Raw genomic sequence first — 19,676 nt, forward strand, 5'->3', positions numbered from 1 at the left:
GAGTTTTCCTCCAATCCCTTCCTCAAAAACCTCATGCACATTTGAATGTAATGTATGACTGTTTCTGCCACTGACTGGAAACCCATGTAGCTAAAATTCTCTTCCTCAATGCAGGCTAAGGGAGAAATTTTGACAATTCCACAGCCATTTCATTCTTTTAATAGCTTTATTATTGGCTGTCCCAATGCATTAATTTGAAATGAAGCTAAACTGAATTAGTCATATATATAAAAGCTCTTCAGTGTTGCACTTGTTATACTAAACTGAAGTATTTCCAGCTGGTATGGCAGCTTGTGAGGCTTTTTCTGGCAGAAATGTCACGTAATTTACCAATAGGTACAAAATAAAGAGTTACTTCCAGCTTGTTTTACAGGTCTTACTACACCGGTGATAAGGGCAGTTGCTCAGGGAAGCTGGGAAAGTTCATCAGTTGCTGCTAATACGGTTCACACAAGACACCATTGCTGTACCAATTTGACATGGCAAATGGAATGTTCATCAGGCAGCCTTTTATGCAGTGGGGTCCAGTTCCAATGGGGTCCAGTTCAGGCATATTATTGTTATAACAAAGGAAAAATAAATGGCCATCATCTCTTCTTTCATTCAGTCTGTGTAGAAAGCCAGAAGATTCAGTCTTTGAGGCTTAATTTTCCTGTTTTGACTATTGAATATTAGCATCCATTTTCCCCTTCTTATCTTTGTTGATTATGAGGAGAGTAAGAGCATACTTGAACATGAAGAGCCTCTCTTGCGAATCAGCTACAATGGTACTTAGAGTTAGTTTTTTTCTAGGTTCATAACAAATTGTGGCTTTGCTTTCAAAGTAATTTCTCTCAGGTACTTGGACCATAACTTCAAAAGAAAAAGCAGAAAATTTTGGATAACTATGCTAAGCTGAGCTCTGTTTAGGGGAAGGTGGTACAGTTGTTGAGGCGAGGGCTACTTGAACATAAAAGTGGAAAAAAACAGGTTAGTGAGAGCACCTATTTCAAGCAGTATGTGTGTACTTCTCACAGTTATGTATAAATACTCCTGATTCCTATCAGACCTATCAAACCCAGCATTTGTTAGTTTTTCCAGGTATTAATCTCCAAGAAAGTGATGTTACATATGGAACTAAGGATTAAAACTGAAATTACTCTTGCTTAGAAACCACATTTTGTGTCATGTTTACCAAAATGTCTCTTAGAAATGATCAGCTTGCCTATCCCAATATCAATCATAACATTTGGGTTTACATTCACTACTTGATATGGCATTTCTTCATATGACCATTCATCTATTTATACTCCTATTCTACTGGCCTCAGAATTAACAGTGATATGTTAGTTTTGCTGTGCTAATTCCAAAGTGTAAACTTAATGAGTTTTCAGCAACTAATGAGGTGTCACTAACTACATGAATGAAGAGTCTGAAATTTTTGTTCCCACAAAAAAAGTCTCCATCTTTTTCTATGTTAAATCACATCCTGGGCTACGTTAACAGGAGTTTGTTTACTTGGGATTTGGTTTTTTTCATCCGTTTTGGTAAACAATTAAACATACTTAGGCCCTAGTGATGTAAGTGATTTCTTATAGATTGTTTTTTTTATCCTTAGATAGAAAATCAGTGAATCCAGACATCCATGCCTATTGGTTTAAATCATGCCCCTTTAAACTGAGATGTATAAACTGAGTGTTTTGATTCAGCAGGGTTAATGAATAAAGTCCACAGTGATCAGCACTGTAGGAGTGATCTTGGGAACTGTGTGATCTCAGGCCAGGATTTTTTTCTAACAAAGTTTCTCAAGTTCTATACAGAAATCTGGATTTTCCTGGCTATTCAGGTACTTAAAGTATAATTCCTAATTTATTATAAATATTTAATACATCACATATTATTTAATTTGTCACTGATGGTTGTAGCAGACTCACAAAAAGGACCCACAGATTGTAAATTTCTTTAGTTCTTGCACTGACCTTTTTTTTTTTTTCCTAAGAAATGATGGCATTGTCCAGGGTTCTTGATGTGAAAGCTCATGATCCTTCACTTTCCAGGTTAGTAGTATGGCTTTTAAAGCCCACGCCTGCTGTGGTAAGCACTACAGTATAAAGGAGCCAGTGCAGGGAAAGGTAAAATACTATAGTGAGAGCCAAAGATTTCTGCCTTTTCTTACTAAGAAACTGTAAGACTCCACAGAAATTGTTATTCCTGATTGAGATGTATCCTTCCAAATAATAAATGACAAAATATGTGTGTCTAACTGAATCTTAATCCAGTTGAACATAGATTTCTCTAATGAAATTTGAAATTAAATAGTGTCCTGACAAGTTGGAAGCAACAGAATGCAGGTTCTGCTGTTGTTGCTGCCTTAATTACTCAGGGTTAGCAATGATTACATTACACCTCTGTATGACTTTCTCAAAAATAGATCAAATAAGTGAAGGGAATAATTTAAGTCTTCAACTTGATTCTGAAGGCTTTCCTTCACCCTCAACCTGAGGGTATGCTTGTGTACAATTTGGTCCTAGCAACTCTGGTTCACTTTAATATATTAGTAGATGAAATGCTGGCATCTGAAAACAATATCTAAGTTGGTGTGTTTGGATTTTTTACACTGTTAGCCTCTCAATTTATATGCATATATCAAGTTACAACAAAGTGCCAAAGCTAAATATATTACTGCATCCAAAGCATAGTGTTAAATCCTAATTTCTTTGAGATCTCAGATATTCAGTACTGTTAGTGCTTACAGTATTTTATAAATTAGGAAATGTGTGGTGTATGCAAAAGCTTACTGTGAGGTGTTTCCTCATTGTCATTAGACATACTCTCGTCTAAACACTTGAGGATGAAAAAGTTCTGCATCGCCAATCATTCTTGTCAGCTGGTATGATTTATAACTTATCAGTGCTTTCCATTGTTTCCAGGTAGTTTCTCTAAAGCAGACAAACACAGTGAGCTATAATAAAGGCTTCAGGAAGTATATGTATGAAAGTGAAAAGGTATCTTTACTCCCAGATAAATTACAATTACATGCAGCTCAGGTTTTTTCACTGAAGATGACAAAAGAAAGGATCCACTTGGGCAAAGGGAATATTTCCATAGTTGTAAAACAGTTAGATCCCTTTTTTTCTGCAGAAATCTGTTGTTGTGTGTACTGAAAATACTGAACATGATACTGAATAAAAAAATGAGGCTATTACCCTTCCTTTTCATCCTTCTAGTGTCTGAAAATCTTTCTACTATTTCAAGCATACAGTAAAGAATAAGATCATGTGCTGCTACCTGCATTTCTGGCTAGTATGAAATGAAAAATTTCCACTTGAAGTATAGCTCAGACGTGAGAACCCCTGGGATTTCTTCTATTTTGTTCTTAGTATGTGATAAAATTGTCTGTTTGATGTCAGCCTCTCCTAAATCCTTTTTTTTTTTCTTTCTTTTTTTTTTTTTTTGTCCTCTGGATCATCAATATTCTCAAAAAACCCCACAGGCTTTGGAATATAATCACAGCATGATGATTCAGTTCACGGTCAGTGGTAGTCAAGATACCCTTATAAATGTTGCTAACTCAGAGTGATCATACTATTAGAATCTTTGTCCATATTCATCTTTAAGAACAAACAATAGGCATATAAAAAGTTAAATGCCCTTTTAAGTCATGCACCATGTTAGTTATCAGGAATGATTTTGTAGTAAAGATATTGCAGAGGGATTCCTAAGGCCAGGGATTCCTGGCTCTTCCATGTGCTTGCTGTGCTTTGTTGAAGTTTTTTTGTCAGCATTTCAACGACAGCTAATGATGGTTCATGTTGATACTTTTTCAATCTATACTACTTGTGTTTCCAGTTGTCTTTATCAGCACATTTTACGGCAAGAGGCAAAATTACTAAGATAATGATGTATCATTGTAATAGAGAAGTAGTCCAGATGTAAACTATGTCCTCAAAACATTATTGGTTTGAAATGTGTTTAGCAAATATATAATCTGAATGTATACACATAACTTCTCTAACTTACTTTGTAAACCTCATTGACAAATTCAGTCAAAGGATAGGCATATAAAAATTTAAAAAGGCAAATCTCAGATCTTATTATTACAGACATGTAAGAAAAAATACTTAAATTTGTTGTTTTCTCAGTATATACATGTATATATACATGCTTAACACTATAATTACAAGTATATTCTGAAACTTAATTTACTAAAATACTTCATATCAAAATCATAGCCCATACCAAATCATAGCCCAGAAAAATGTTTTATATAGAAATTGATAGGCACATTTCTTGTATTTATGTGGGATCCCCTTTGTGAAGAGAAAACACAAGAACTTCTGAAAATTATTTTTCAGAAATAGACATCTATGACCACTAATGCAAGAGCTGTATCCTTATATTCTTGGATGATGTGCTTTGTTTTACCTTATTTTTTAAAGATATATGGATAATAACATAACTAATGTTTGTTCAAATATTAGAAAGTCACCAAGAAGAAAGTCAGCATTTAAAAAACATTTTTAAAAAGTATTTAAATTGATGTCCACCAATATATGCTATTATTTCAGGGTTTTTTTTCTGAACTTACTTCAAGGTTCAGCCTTCCACCATTAGATTTACATTATCTTTTCCTGCACAATATCTCCACTGTTGTCTCCTTTATTTCTGTACATTTTATTATCTTGCTATATATCATTGTCTAAGTAGGAATGTTAAGTACAAAACTTTTCTTAACATCAAACATTTTCATTCTTATAAAATGGATTCATAGTCTGAATCTAACATAGCTACATCTTTTCAAGGTATTGAATAGGCTTTTGTATACATATAACAGGTCCAGCATTCCATCAGGCCTAAATACCTTACATATTTTTTAAGAGGTTGCTTTAGAAAATCAAGACAGGGATTATATCCTGGCATCATTAAATTCTTTGGAAGTAGGATTTCATTCTGCTCTTTCAACCTTATGGAATACTTTTTCTTTGTTATTCATATGTTAATCAAGTTACTGTCATGAAATCAGACCTACATAAAGAAAGCACGTTATGACCAGCTAGTATTATAATTTATGTATACGATATAGAATTCTTGCTCTTTAGTTGAGCCATAAGCTCATTTTCTGCAGATGATCTGAAGTCAAATGAGTCAGTTGTCATAATAGAGATATAATAAGGCACTGTTAATATCTGAAAAATTCAGTTCTCAACAGAGCTGTAGGCTTTTTTCTTCCACTTTTACAACCTAAGTAATTTCTGTTATCCAGGTGTGATGAGTATTAAATGATCTATGAAGGAAATCAAACTAACAGACTTATTTTATTATTTGAATGACTGCAGGGAATTATGGTCAGTAATGTGACTGAAAGATGTGCAAGCCAAAATAATAAAATATGGAGATTGGATAATAAATCATTTAAATCAGGTTTGAAAGTAATCAACAGAGCTAGCACTTCGACTAATGGAACCATGAATTTCCTACTCCTTGAGAGCTTATTTCTAACTTCTACTGAACACATGTTGTTCTATGAAAATACATCTGTATATTGAGAAATATGTCTTTATTTTTTTCCTTTGGGCATTCAACTTGAATTATAAAAGGATGTCAAATTAGATTGCTCTCTTTTTTTTTCTTTTTTTTTTTTTTAATAAGAAATATATGCTACTTAGTTGTTTCCTGAAAGAAATTATTCCTTAGATAAAATAACTCAGCCAGTGTTATTTTGACTCCATGGCTACTGTGCAAATTTACTTTCCAAGGAAAGATAGTATCTCTGTCTGACTTGTAGTACATAAAAGGTAACATTTTGTTTGTTATCATCACACCAAATTTCTATACCAAGATGAGACACTATTTTCTGAACATGCTTAATACTCTGACTCTATTCATTTGATGTGCATTATATAAATATTGCATAATACGTAATGGAAATGATGTGGTAATTGGGCAAACTTTAAAATTATTAGCATGTTATTTGCTTTGATCCTTGTCTCTGAAAATACTGGTCAGTTCCTGTATAACAGTATTTTAACTATAAATGTGGTTAACAACAGCTTTAAAATCTGTGACACAAAAAGTTAACCAGGTTTAGTTGCTGTTACTAAATACTAAATTTACCTAAATTTAATTAATTTCATATTTTTGCTTGGTTTGTGGGTTATAATCTCTGCTCTGTGTCTTTTTATTTAACAGTTTATCTTCCATCCACTCAAATAATTTTATGTTCCTTTTTAATTTGTTTTTTCACAGCCTGAAGAAAACTCAAAATAAAATGGGAAAATATTATTAGAATTGTCACTTTGAATCAAAGTTTCCACTACCCAAAAGCATTTTAAAGGTGAACTTAATTTCTGTTTTTCTTACTGAGCTCCTTTTTTCTAGATAACACAGAAAAGGGGTTGTTGGGTTTTTTTCCTGTTCACAATAATAATGGATTAAAAGAAGCCCAAAGCTAAGTACCAAACTATTCTATACTGACTTGACCTATACTGGTGACAGGTCAAGAATGACAAATCCCATCACATCAGTGACCTTGAATAAGGTTTTACCCAACTCACTGGAAAGTGCTTAAGGTTGCCGGATGTTTGAACATGATGTTTATTGCTTGGTGATCATCAGTGGTCTGAAACTGCTTGTGAGCCTTAATTTTTTTAGGGTTTTTTTGTTGTTCTTTTTTCTTTCAGGAGCAACAGTGCCTACTAAAAGCATGTTCTTAATGTGTTTTCTTGAAAGGATTGTCTTGTCCTCTGTGCAGTCAGGAGGTCTAATCCAGTGAGCTAAGCATACGTCTGGGAACTGAAGAAGAGGTATTTGCTACTCGCTCCGACTTGTATTACAGTTGTAGAAAGAACATATATTTCCTTATGTTTGCTTTTTTTCCTGTTTGGGAAACAGACTATTATCTTACATGGTGTTTAACATTTTGACTGATGCAAACAGTCTTAGTGGTGTAAGCCTATGAAATAGAAAATATCATGTACTTACCATTTTTCTGTCTTGTCCCTTTATAGACTGGACCTGAAATGGCTCATTTTGTTTCCTATGCCTTTCTTATGCCTTAATTTCTATGCCTGTGCCTTTATTTCCTACTACCTAATATTAAGGAGGCAGTTGCATTTATAAATGGAAAATAAACTATTGTTGCTGCATGAAAAGGCTACAAAATATCTGGAAGAAAAAGCCTATGGTAATGTATAAGCCTGTTCTGAGAATGTCCATCAATGCCCTCATATTATCTAAGGTTTCTAACAGTTACATCTTTGGCATGAAAATAGAGTCTATGGGTCTACCCTTCCTGAATAACTATAATGGGAATATCATCATGTATAAGGCAATTTATGTCAATTCACATACTCTTATAGAAAGATGTTTGACTCTCCAGCCATTCATAGTTCTAATTCCTTCATAATTTTTCATACCTTTCTGTTTTATTTACAGCCCAAAATGATGGCAATTTTTTCAGACAACTGCCTGTGGAAATTACACAAGTGACCTGTAGTGTCTTATTATTATTTAGTCAATTCATTGTATAACAGCCAAGTATAATTTATGTTTACATCTCAAGAAAATACAAAACCTGTTACTCAGAAGGCCTGAGAGACTACAAATAGACAAATGTCTTTGTATTTCACTAGTGAAAGACAGCAAGAATGTTATTTTGAATAGTTGTTTCACATGCTCTTTGATTCTTCAGCAATCATTATCTTGTAGTACTTAGTAGAAAGCACACAAGGACACAGTCTATGTACAGAAACTGCTGCCATTTACAAGATAGAATATTTGTGACGTCTTATCTAATAATATTCCCATCAGCTAAGGTATAAAATACCATTTCCTGCATCGTGGAGGGAGAATTTAGCAGGTACTCAAGTAAAAGCCAGCTAAAAATTCCTGACAAATACTGAAATCGTTAGCTGATACTAAAAGGTGACATGCCTCCTTATAAAGTTTAAATCAGTTAGCTCTATTTAATAATTCTTTCTTGAACATCAAAGCCTTATATGGGATGTGGGATGCTCTGATACTCCTGCTGAAGAGGAGAGATCACTTTAGATCTGGAAAAGGAGCTGGTGGGGAATATGCACTGGCAAGTCAATTGCACCTTGTTTGTGGTCTGACTAAAAAACAGCATAAAACTTCAGACTTTACAAGCTTAATTTGTTACCCCAGCAAAAGGAAAGAACTGCAGCATCCTTATTTTTGCACTTGGGGAAAAAGGAAGCTGATTATTGATTATTTGCCTCTTTTCCTTACTTCGGCATTTTCTTTTCTCTAGGTTGCATTTTGTTAAGACATTTTAAAGTACAACAGTATACCTCACTGAGCTCTTGGACAGTTCAGTTTAATTTGGTGTAAGTTTTTCAATTAGGCATTCATTTTTGATCCTTAGAATGGAACTTTGCCTTTTCTGCTTCCATTTGCAAGTTGGAAGAGGAGTGTGCTGTGAAGAAATCTAAATCCTGTTTCCTCTCCCTTGCCTTCAGATATCCACCAGTAAAAAGTTTGGGGTTTATAGCTTTAGGTAATAATACTATTTTTCTCCAGTGAGTGTTTCTATCTACTACAAAGACATGTTTGCTGTTCCTTATTGTTGTTAACAGGTCTGTACAAGCACTAGCATTCCTAAGTTACCTTTAGTGTTAAGTTTGTACAATAATTTCCCAGCAGAGAGCAAAGAAGAATTCAGACAACCAAATCTTAGTCTTGTAAGGTTGTGCCATGAGTCAGAACTAACTGGCTGATGACTACTTTAAAGGAAACTGTGTAAAATGCAAGTGCACTGTGAACTGAAGAAACAGAGAACAGCAACAAAAATCCTTCAGGTGGGATTGGAAGGCTGCTGAGGAAATTTTGTTTGAATCATTCAGCTCCATACTAGGTAGATGGCTAATATGTCTTATGACCTTGCCTCTCTTCACCTTTTGCAGACAAACAGCTTTCTCAGGTATCTGTTAAACTGTTTTTACTATATTGCTCTCCTTTGACTAAGGGGATACATTTAATATGACACCATTATGCCAATAATCTATTTCCCTCTAGTCTCCTTCATCAGTGACCATCCATTTCCTTGTAACTCATAACTGTAGATCCAACTGCTCACTGAGACAAACTTAACTCTTCTGGCACTCTATTCTCCCCCTTTGGTGAGCAAGATTCAGTAAATTTAAAGATCAAATATTTGCTGGGGGAGTCAAGACATTTCTTGGGCCAGTGAGCTGAGTATGTGGAACTAACATTTGCTTTCATATACTTCATGTTTGCAGGATATGTTCAAATGCTCAAAAAATTAATTCTTCAATATAAATTGATCCTATGTTAATGTCCTGAGCTTAAATGTATGTATAAAACCTATATAGATGTTTAAGCAAATACGCTTTCTGTGTGTATATATATACCCTAACACATATACACGTGTATATATACACTGTAACAAATATCACCTAGCCTTGTCTTAAAGGAATATAAATTAAAATCAGCAACCTGTAAAGGGTTGGCTTATAGGACAGAAATAAAATCTGCAGTTCATGAATGCATAATTAAGATACTGTTGCAAAATTGCTCTTGAAAAACTGAAGTTAATCAGGTATTTGACTATTTATTTTTAGATGTAAGAAAAAGGTGTAGGGTTTTTTAAATGCCATTTGGGATTTTTTTTCATGTTCTCTAGCTATATCATACTACTGAATCTGTAGAAAAAAATAGTTATTACATGTATGTACAAAGGCTCTTGATGGGCATCATACAGGATAAAGGCTATAAAAAAGAGAAGTAGAAAACCCCATAAACATAACGATTTAGTCACTGCAGTCCAGCTTGACTATTCTGTCGATATCTATCTATTCACAAGAAATACCGAAAGAACATCTTTTGTACTTTACTTTCTGGCTACAGATTTATATGGTCTTTTCGTTTGTTATGAATGCTTCTGCTTCAGAATTGCTAGGTGGAGACTCCAAATCTCTGGAGTCACAGTGGAAAACTTGTGAAGCTTCTGTCCTCTATTTCTGAGTGGAAAGAAACCTAAACACACACACTTGCATCGTGTTCTACTGTCAGAACATACTATAACAGTGTCATTTTTAGTGTTATTTCCACTTCACTGAATACCAAGAAAAAATATAATTTTCTTCATTAGTTTTACTTTGAAATCTCCGGCATGTTAGTTGGGAGCAATTATTCCATAGCCTACCCGGGCCACCTATTTCAGTGCTTTAAAATCCCAGTTGTCTTCCCCGTCCAACCAGAGACCTTTGGTTTTCGTTTTTCTTGTGTTGACAGTAAACCCAGCTTATTTTTCTTTTTCTTTTTTTTTTTTTTTCCCCAGGTAATTGCTGTGCATATAAAGCTTTATACTGCATCTCTTCTTCGTAGATTAAACAGATCCAGTTCCATCAAACCATTCTTATGTTTAATGTTTGCAGGTTACTTATTATTCTTATTGCATTTGTTGGATTTTCTCCAATTGGTCTTTTGCTTAAATCGGACACAGCCTGCAGCTGAAATCTTGTGAGTGCCACATAGAGTGAATTGATTGATTACTTTGCTTTTCCTATATCCCACAGTGTTTGCCTTTGTCAGAAGCACAATATTGTGATCAAAAACCTGTTTTGAAGACACTGTCTATTGACAAATAGAGAACTTGCATTTATGCATGCCAGATTGCTTCCACTAATCTCCTAATAATTTGTTCTAATCCTGTCTTCTGATATGTTTTTCGCCTTCAAAAGGTGGCATTGTCTAGGAACTTAGTAAATATATGCATTCATCGTTCAGGTTGACATCATATATCAGGAGAGGCTGAGGAAAACAGCTCTGGCTCAAAGTCACCTCACCTTTGCAAATAAATAGTCCAATTTTTCAAATGCCTAACTGCAAAAGTAATTAAAATCATCAGTGGAATGGATTATATATTTATAAGACAAAGTTCATAACTAGTGATAGAAATATATTAATAGTTTTTTTAATAATAATGTTATTTTACATATTTGCTAAATTTACCACTAATATATGTTTGTAAGAATCGTACTAAACAGACCCAAATAAAAGAGTGCCTTCGCAGATGTCCAGCAACACAATAAAAATCATTGCATCATCACATAGGCAATATTCAGGTTTAGTTCATAGTGGAAGAAAAGTCAGTGCTATAGTAGGTGATTCAGCTACCTGATCTATAACAATTATATACTTTAGAGCAAACTATCAAAGTTCTCTTAAAATTATGTCTCCATAAAATTGTCTCCTTGATTCATAAACATGTGTTTTGTTTCATGTATTAGTACTACTGATTGTAATGATAATGAATTTTTTTTATGACTATTTTTGTCATCAAAATATTCAGACAGCTTGCACAGTCAAACATCATGATTAGAAATTAAAGCACTAAAAGAAGAACACAGGTTGGGTAGAGCTAGCCTAAATTTAGAATCCCATGAGGTGCTGTGATGCCTTTGAACAGCATTTGACATCTAGCTGTCAAAAGTTATAAACTTGCAGGATCTTAAAATCAGTGAAAAGTGAAGCACTCCTCAGTTTGATTAACCATTTTATCAAAACAAAGCAGTACTAAAACCAGAATACTTACAGAGTTAAAACTGTATGTTTCTGAACTGATCACCCAATTGAAATCCTCAGGATGAGCACTATATTGCATGAGAAATACTGTCTCATTTGAAGTTCACAGCCATACAGTATAGTGTCATATGAGAGCTTTGCAAATTGTTAAAGAAATAATTGTCATAAATTTTTCAGGGGCTGGAGGGGGTAGTGTTGGGTCACTTTTGTTTTTTATTGTTTTAGGGTGAGTTTCTTTAATTTTATGACTATCTAGAAAATGACAATTTTAAGAAACATTTTAATGGGAAATATAGGCAAATGCTTAAACCTTCAGAAGTTTTGTTTGATGTAGTCATCAACCATAAAGCCCGAAAAAGAGACATCTATAGCTACCAGTGCCTAATATATAAGAATGAATACATGATAAATGGCTTACTGGTTTGAAAAGTATCACTTAAGGACAAGTAAAATCAATTGAATGTAATGTCACTTAATGTCTAATCTCCCTAGATAGAAACTCTTATTTGCTCTTCTGGGTAGCCCAGCATGCCTTAAGATCATGCACTTTTAATTCAAATGATCCTAGTCACAGGCCTTTGGTCTAAACGGACTCTGGGAGTAGAAATGTGAAGTGTCTAGCTGTAGGTCACTTTTCAAGTAGGCAACTGCTAAGAGGAGCTGAAGCTAGCAAAATGAAAACAAAAATAGAATGGAGGAAATGCAAATGCAGAATATGATAATTATACAAGTCAGCTAAAGTATTAAAGCAAAAGAGGTCATAGTAAAACTAAGATTACAGCTACAAGTACTGAATGCAGCAGCAACTAAATGGACCATATTTCTCTGCTGTAGAATGCAAGATGTGATTCAGGGAAAATTGAAGTTGCAGAAAAACTTACTAGCCCACCTCAAACAACTGAGATCTTAAAGCAGAACGGCAAAAGATCTCCCAAAGGAAAAGCTTACCTACTGGGACAGGCATGGTCATAATATTCTTAAATTAGCAGTCAGTTAAATACCAGAAGCATTTCTAGGTATCAGAAAAGTGAAAGAAAGAACTCTACTCTGAAGTCTGTGTGATTGTCACCAGTGGAGATTGCTATTTCACTTGTTAATCTCAAGTGGATGTTGAGACTGATTTTGAGGCAGACTTGATTAGCTAACACTTCACAACTTAACCTTCATAGGAAAATCCCAAGATTTATTTGTGAGCTTCCTGAGTTCCTCCAATAGGCTCAAGCCAGATAATCTGTGTCTGCCCTCTTTCTGTGTCTCTCCCTTCCTCTTCTCCTCCCCCTCCGCTGAAAACATACATAGATATTGTGAACATGACTTATTATATTTCTGTGAATTCTGTGTTATGACTCATAACCTGTCTTGTTTGTCTTAAAACTCAAGTATGGGTACTGTTAGCTATTTAAAAGTATCAACTTCCTAAAAATAAATAAAAATCAAACGTAAGTAAGGTCATAGACATCACAGTTGCTAGTGAGCCTTTGGAAGTGTGACCTCTATGACTCTGGATTCAAAACACAATTACAAACAAATCAACTGTAGAATTTAATAGACAGAAATCTTTGGGAGTGTGTGGCTCCTGATTAGTTAGTTTGAATATTGGTGATACTTTTATATTAGTTCATTAATATTTATTTTAATCTGGCTCCCAGAAACTAATCATAGACCAGAGTACTTCATGCCAAGCACTCTAAAGTCCATGGCCAAAGACATGTAGTCTAATAAAGGAGTCACTGATCCTCTGGACTAGCCTAGGAGTCGTCTTCAACAAGCTGAGCTGTGTATATTATCATTCCTCTCTCTTCATTATATTAGTCCACACTGTGCTGATGATCTGTGATTAAGTGAAGGATGAGCTGAAAGTCAGATCTCATCAGTAATGTTGGCAATATATAACATATATGTGTATAACATATAATGTAGGCAATATAACAACTTTTGGTGGGTTCTGCTGCTTTCAGAAAGGCTTTATTTTATTATTTTTTTTCCTGGGGGAAGAGAATGTGGAACTGCATAAAGTATTTACTCCTACATTATTTGTTAACATATCCTTGCCTCTTTAACAAATACACAAACTGTTCTGATAGTTCTGTAAATATTGCATTGCAGGCGCAAAACCAGATTTTAAGGTTTGTCTCTGTACTTCTAATCTCTGTCCCTGCAGGGTGTCTAACTAATGATGATTTGTTGTTTGGAGTTTAATTAAGAAAAATTTAAGCTTTACTTACTTGTGTTCTTACAATTAAATGCAAATAGGTTTAGAAGATCCTGCTTGGGCATGAAAGCGGAATAATACTGACAATCCAATAAAAACCAGTCAGTATAAAAGGGCAACTTAAGTCCTAAATAAGGCAGAGGAGACAAGCTACACAACAGGCTGCTTAGTATTGACTTGCAGGGGGTGAAGTGATGGTTAATAATTAACTCTAAACCTCATTTGAAATAATAGATACTAAGATTTCTGTCTTAATCATGTTCCTGGACGTAGGAACAGATAACTGTTCATATTACCACTGATTTTTTTTTTTTTTTCAGTACTTTCACTCACTCTGATGTGTTTGTCCATTTCCTTTAGCTCATTTTTCCTTAAGCAATTCTTGGTTTGTTTTCCATTGCTGCCTTTCTTGTTGGATTTGCTCCTACATCCAGACCATCTGATTTGACCTCATACCGGACAAGTTCAGTACAAATACACATTCTATCTTTTTGTCTGTCCTTAAGGCATGCAATCTAGCATATTATTGTACCCGGAAATGCATGTACATGCAAATTTCTCATTATGAAAGTAATGAGAACTAGATGATAATAAAGCATACTTTTAATATTCATTATGTTAATCATCCAAAAGCCTTGCATTAGCAATTCTTTCACATGGACAAGTGTTATCTTAAGAAGTTTCAAGGTTTCCAGTACAATTTTGTATTCTTTTTCATCTTGGTACATTTAACATTTGTGTATTCTCATCAAGATAAATCAGACTGTCCATGTGACTGGAGTATTTACTAAATCAGGGATTTACAATGGTGTTCTCAAAAGTACCAAAGGAGTTTGGAAAATCCAATAAAAGGTACTCTTTCTATCGCATCTGATTCCTGACTATCCATTTAGAACAAAGCAAACTTCTAACAGCACTTTCAAAACTCAAGATGAATAAAATTTATCATATTCCATACTAAGTTCAACCACCTATGGTATTTCGTGGCTTTGTAAGCTAAAACTGTATTATACTAATCTGATCTCATATTTCAGAACTCATGTGATTGCCTCAGAGATTCAGGAAAGTTTTTTTTCCTACTAATGGTAGGACTAATGAATAGTAGTTAATTCTATTAATAGGAAATAATTCCTACTAATGAACAGCAGACAAGCTGGTAAATGGATGTAGGTTGGCTAATTCTGTTTTCTTATATATGAAAGATGCAATTTGTAGCAAGCTTAGAAAAATTCAGAGATTTAGATGGGCCATGCAAGTTTTGTAAACAATTTCTAATAGCTACACCCATGTACATGTGTCCTGGTTTTGGATGGGATAGGTAATTTTGTTCCTAGTAGCTGGTACAGTGCTGTGTTCTGAATTTAGTAGGAAGATAATGTTGATAACAAGCTGACATTTTTAGTTGTTACTAAGTAGTGCCTATACTAACACAAGGACTTTTCAGCTTGTCATGATCTGCCAGCGAGAAGGCTGGAGGAGCACATGAAGTTGGAAGGGATATAGCCAGGACAGCTGACCCCAACTGGCCAAGGGGATATTCCATACTGTATGATGTTGTGCTCAGTATATAAACTGGGGAGAGTTAGCTGGAAGAAGCCAATCACTGCTTAGGGACTGGGTGAGCATTGGTCAGTGTGGGGTGAGCAATTGTATTGTGCATCACTGGTGAGGGTTTTGTTAAGTTGTATCTCTCTTGGTTATTTATCTTTACATTATTATTGTTATTAGTATTATATTTCACTTTATTTCAGCTATTAAGCTCTTATCCCAATCCATGAGTTTTACCTTTTTTGATTCTCCTCCTCATCCCACCAGGGGTGTGGAGAAAGTGAATGATCAGCTGTATGGTACTTGGCTGCCTGCTGAGGTTAAACCACAACAGCATGTCACCTTTTAATAGCAGATTTCTGTGCCTCAGTGACTTCCTCTACCCATGCCAACTACTTCCTTAGTCATCTAGGAGAAACTAGGAAAAACCACCTGTAACCATTCAAACACAAACAGGACACAACTTTGTGCTCAATATTGGAACTGTATATTGTAGAGTGTTGTTAACAGTCCTTGGTTTTGCTCTGTGTGAATTTAACCTGTGCTTTCAGGGCTGCTGGTAGGTGTTGTAATATTTGGGGATTACTGTGTTTCACTTGTTTTTTTCCCCAGCCATGAAAATATTAAGCCCTCGCAAGGTTATTTATTTTGGTTTAACCCCGGTATTCTTCTGATGCTTTTTCTCCAGCTCTACAGACCCTTTTTCACAAAAAATAAACTGCAAGTGGCTAAGAGTGCTAAATTACAAACTTAACATATAAAAGGTCAATAGACAGTGTACAAAGCAATGTAAATGTTTGAATAAATCTGAAACCCCTTTTTGGATTTCATTAAATACACTTAGAAAAGTGTTCAAGCCTCTCATGTTCAACCTGTGAAAAACCAACATGGTATGGAAACATACAAAAGAAGCTTTACTGCTGCTACTGATACTGATGTGGTGTACATAAGGTATTGATTCTGTGTAATAAGAATGCTTAACTAAGCACCTGTATTCTGAGCTGTTACTTAATTTTTCAAACTTCCTAGGGTTTAAACTTAATAGTTAGAAAGAATCACTTCCCATTAAAGAATTAAACCAAGCTTGAGCTTGAATACTTTGGCTCCTCACTTTAGAGACCCCTCTCACCATCTTGAAGTACAGATTAGAGCTAATACATTGCACCTGCTGCTGCAGGGGTGCAGAGTTTCCTTTCAGTGGGTTACCTGGTGGATCTGTTTGCTGGTAATTAACCAGGGAGAGCATGAAAGAAGAGGACAATAAGCATGATAAAGGATGTGTTTATCTTCATGTAAGTATATGAAATATTATTACTCTGTTGATGAGCCAGAAAAATAATAAGAGTCTAATACTTGCCTTGGCACATTATATGGAAGAGCTGGAGAACAAGTACAAAACAATGCTATGCGACTATGTATTAGTGATGGTACTTTATTTCCACCAGACCTTCTGAAATATCAAGAGACTATTTTAGTCCATGAGAATCAAATACAATAGGTTAATGTGTGTGAGTTTGTCTGAATGTTTCCACTGAATGATAGGAAAAATGTATTTGATCCACTTGGAGAGTAATTTTGTTCATTTCCTAGATGAAACATGGTGAAAGTAGCTCAGAGACATGTAGTTTTCTTGCTGATGTTCCTCTGGATGCTCAAAACTTTATAGTAAATTTAAAGGACCTGTGATTCTAAATGACAGACATGCACAATACTCTAGTACCATGGAAAGTTGTTCTATATTCTCTGCAGGGGAAGAAAAATTATTGTTCTAAAATGTTTGGATGCAGTGTGCCATCTTTTTGTAACTGAGGATTTTTCCTGTTGTCTAGCTTCATTAATCCTCACTGTTGTCTTGTATTTATTAATCCTTGACCGTTAATTTACATGTCAAAAGTTCATAATTCACTAAACTGCCTGATTATCTGCTACGCCTTTGCCTGGAGTAACTGGTACAAAAGCACATTGGTGATAATAAAAGATCCTGCCAAGATCCATGGAAACTACTACAAGTAGTTGGAGACAGTTTCATGAATGAAGAAGGAACAGATCCTTAGCTTCTAGCAAAGCCGCAGAAGCAATGATATATCTGGTTGCATGTTTTGCTGTTCGTAAAAGTATGTATCTTGACATAGGCAGAAAGACTGTTATCTTTGTTCTCTCTCTCACATTTTGCTTATTGAATTGTGATCTACTTACACTGAATTTCAAATGAAAGAACTTTGCTTTAAAATATGAGTGCTTGCTTAAACAAGTGAATGGGAGGTTCCACGTTTCTGCTTTGGTGGCAGTTAAGTACTGATTACTGCTGAATATTTTGCCCCTAGTACATGACTCAGAAGTCACAACTGGCAAACAGCGGACCACAAGGTCACAATGCATTCAATCTTTTTAGCTATAAATGAGATAGAGCAACAACAAGAAAAGAAATCCCACAGGTATATTTTGTTTGCTGTATTTTGTGACCAAGAATATTCAAGACCATTTCACTCATTTTGACACTAAATATGCTAAAGTGTAGACTGAGTCTGAAAAACTGTAATCTCCAGCTCAATTTTACTGTATAATAAAATTCTGAGACATGCTGTAGGCTTTCTGTTGAGGTATTGCTACTATAAAGCCCCAGGACTAGATTTAACATTACTAACAAAAAAAAAAAAAAGGATGATTCTGAACACAGCTGTTTCACTGAGGGACACTTCATTTTCTTTTGTATACCTTGGAGACAAAATATTACTAGTATGGTGTATGCCTATGGCTATCTGACTATGCCAGAGGAGACTGACAAGCAAGACCAGCCCTTGAACCAAGAACAAGCTGTATAATGTTGCAGCCTAAATGGTAAGAGATAACATATTAAGAGTTGATTATAGGAAATAATTCTGGATTGAGTGACCCTGATTTAATTCAGTTTAAGTTTAATAGAAACATAAACCAAATGGGTTATTAATTACATTTTTAATTATTTCAAATGGGCAGGCTTTGAGAAATTAAGGGAGCTTGTCAGAGAATTCAGCTGTGATGACAAGCTCAAGCCTTGCAGTGTTGATGAGGCCTGATGTTTTTGAGTTTTTTGTTATTAAGCATATCTTTCCAGAGTTGTCTTTACAGACTTTTGAATTTCTTGCAGGAAATGGTTTCAAACCTACTGAGTGAATGGCTACTCAAGAGAAGAATATGACAAATATGCAGAGAGCCTGTAGGGAATGGAGAGACAGATTGATCAGCAAATAAATCTGCTTCAGAAGTCAGAAAACTTAGAAAAAAAGGCAAGAACTGGCAAAAGATGTTCTGGTAAATTTAAAACAAATAATGAAAGATTCATGCAGTAAAAATTAAAGATAATGTCAAGCTTCAACGGAAAATGTGATACTTGTTTTTCAATAGAATCACTGTTGAAATGGGAGACACGTCATTCCATTATAACAAATACTGAGAAGAGTCCTAAAAAGGTGCTACACTGGGGCAAAAATTAACATTATTTTTAAAAGACTGAAAGACTTACTGCATGGCATGGTATATGATATGGTAGGAATTTCTAATAGGTGTACTGTTTCAGAAACAGATATTTAGTTTCCTTTAATATTGTGATCCACAGAACAAATCTGTGCAGTGACCATCTAAATTGAACAAGCAAACAGTATGATTTATTCCTCATATTGTCATTAAACAGTTAATTATCTTGTAATCTAATTATTATAGTTTTACAGAGTGTGCATTCTTGCATTCTTGGTGCATGTCTTATCACTTCTGGGGAGACCTGTTTCAACAGTGGTGTGACGTTAGGCCTGTGTCAGACAGGGAAAGACTAGTGTGATTCTGAGTCATCGCATTTGTGCTCTGGTATTTTTGTGTGTGTGCTCCAGTTAAGTGTTCCAAAACGTACCTGTTAATTACTTCAACTCTTGATGTTCATAGATTATATTTAACTATCTCTCATAACTCTCCCATAACTCATAACACTGTGGAAAATGGTTACAGAATGCTACAATTCTAATGTCATATCTATTTACAATAATCTTAAATTCTTTTTATATACATTGTGTGTATGAAAACTCCCCCTCATTTTCTTCTGCCATGAAAAGGACTAGTAATTGGTTTGTGAATTGAAGAAGTCCCATGCCTCTGTCAAAACAGAATGTAAGTTGAACAAAGGTTCTTGGTTGGTCTTCTTTCCAAGCATGATTTTTATCTGAGTCCTTTGTGCTCGAAACATCTTTGGAGACAACCGAAAATAGTTGCCATGGACACATCTATGTGAAAACTCTATATTCTTTTTTTACTCTGTGACTGCATACTGATATGCACTGTATAGAACAGACTGAGTGTCCCCAACTTAATTTCTAACATGCACTGTGACTTTTATGCAACT

At 34.8% G+C, this 19,676-nt stretch overlaps 1 long non-coding RNA gene across 1 annotated transcript; it reads left to right on the forward strand.

The window, feature by feature from the left end:
* The first annotated feature begins 1,735 nt into the window (after positions 1–1,735).
* LOC133212466 (uncharacterized) lies at positions 1,736–18,568 on the forward strand. Its single transcript, XR_009725487.1, has 3 exons — positions 1,736–1,825; positions 7,414–7,463; positions 18,435–18,568. It is a non-coding gene; the product is annotated as an uncharacterized LOC133212466 (long non-coding RNA).
* Positions 18,569–19,676: the final 1,108 nt, after the last annotated feature.

Source organism: Neopsephotus bourkii, unplaced genomic scaffold (genome assembly GCF_033783945.1).
Source record: "Neopsephotus bourkii isolate Nb327-2 ecotype Australia unplaced genomic scaffold, CSIRO-AGI_Nbou_v1 NB_716, whole genome shotgun sequence".
NCBI classification, from domain to species: domain Eukaryota; kingdom Metazoa; phylum Chordata; class Aves; order Psittaciformes; family Psittacidae; genus Neopsephotus; species Neopsephotus bourkii.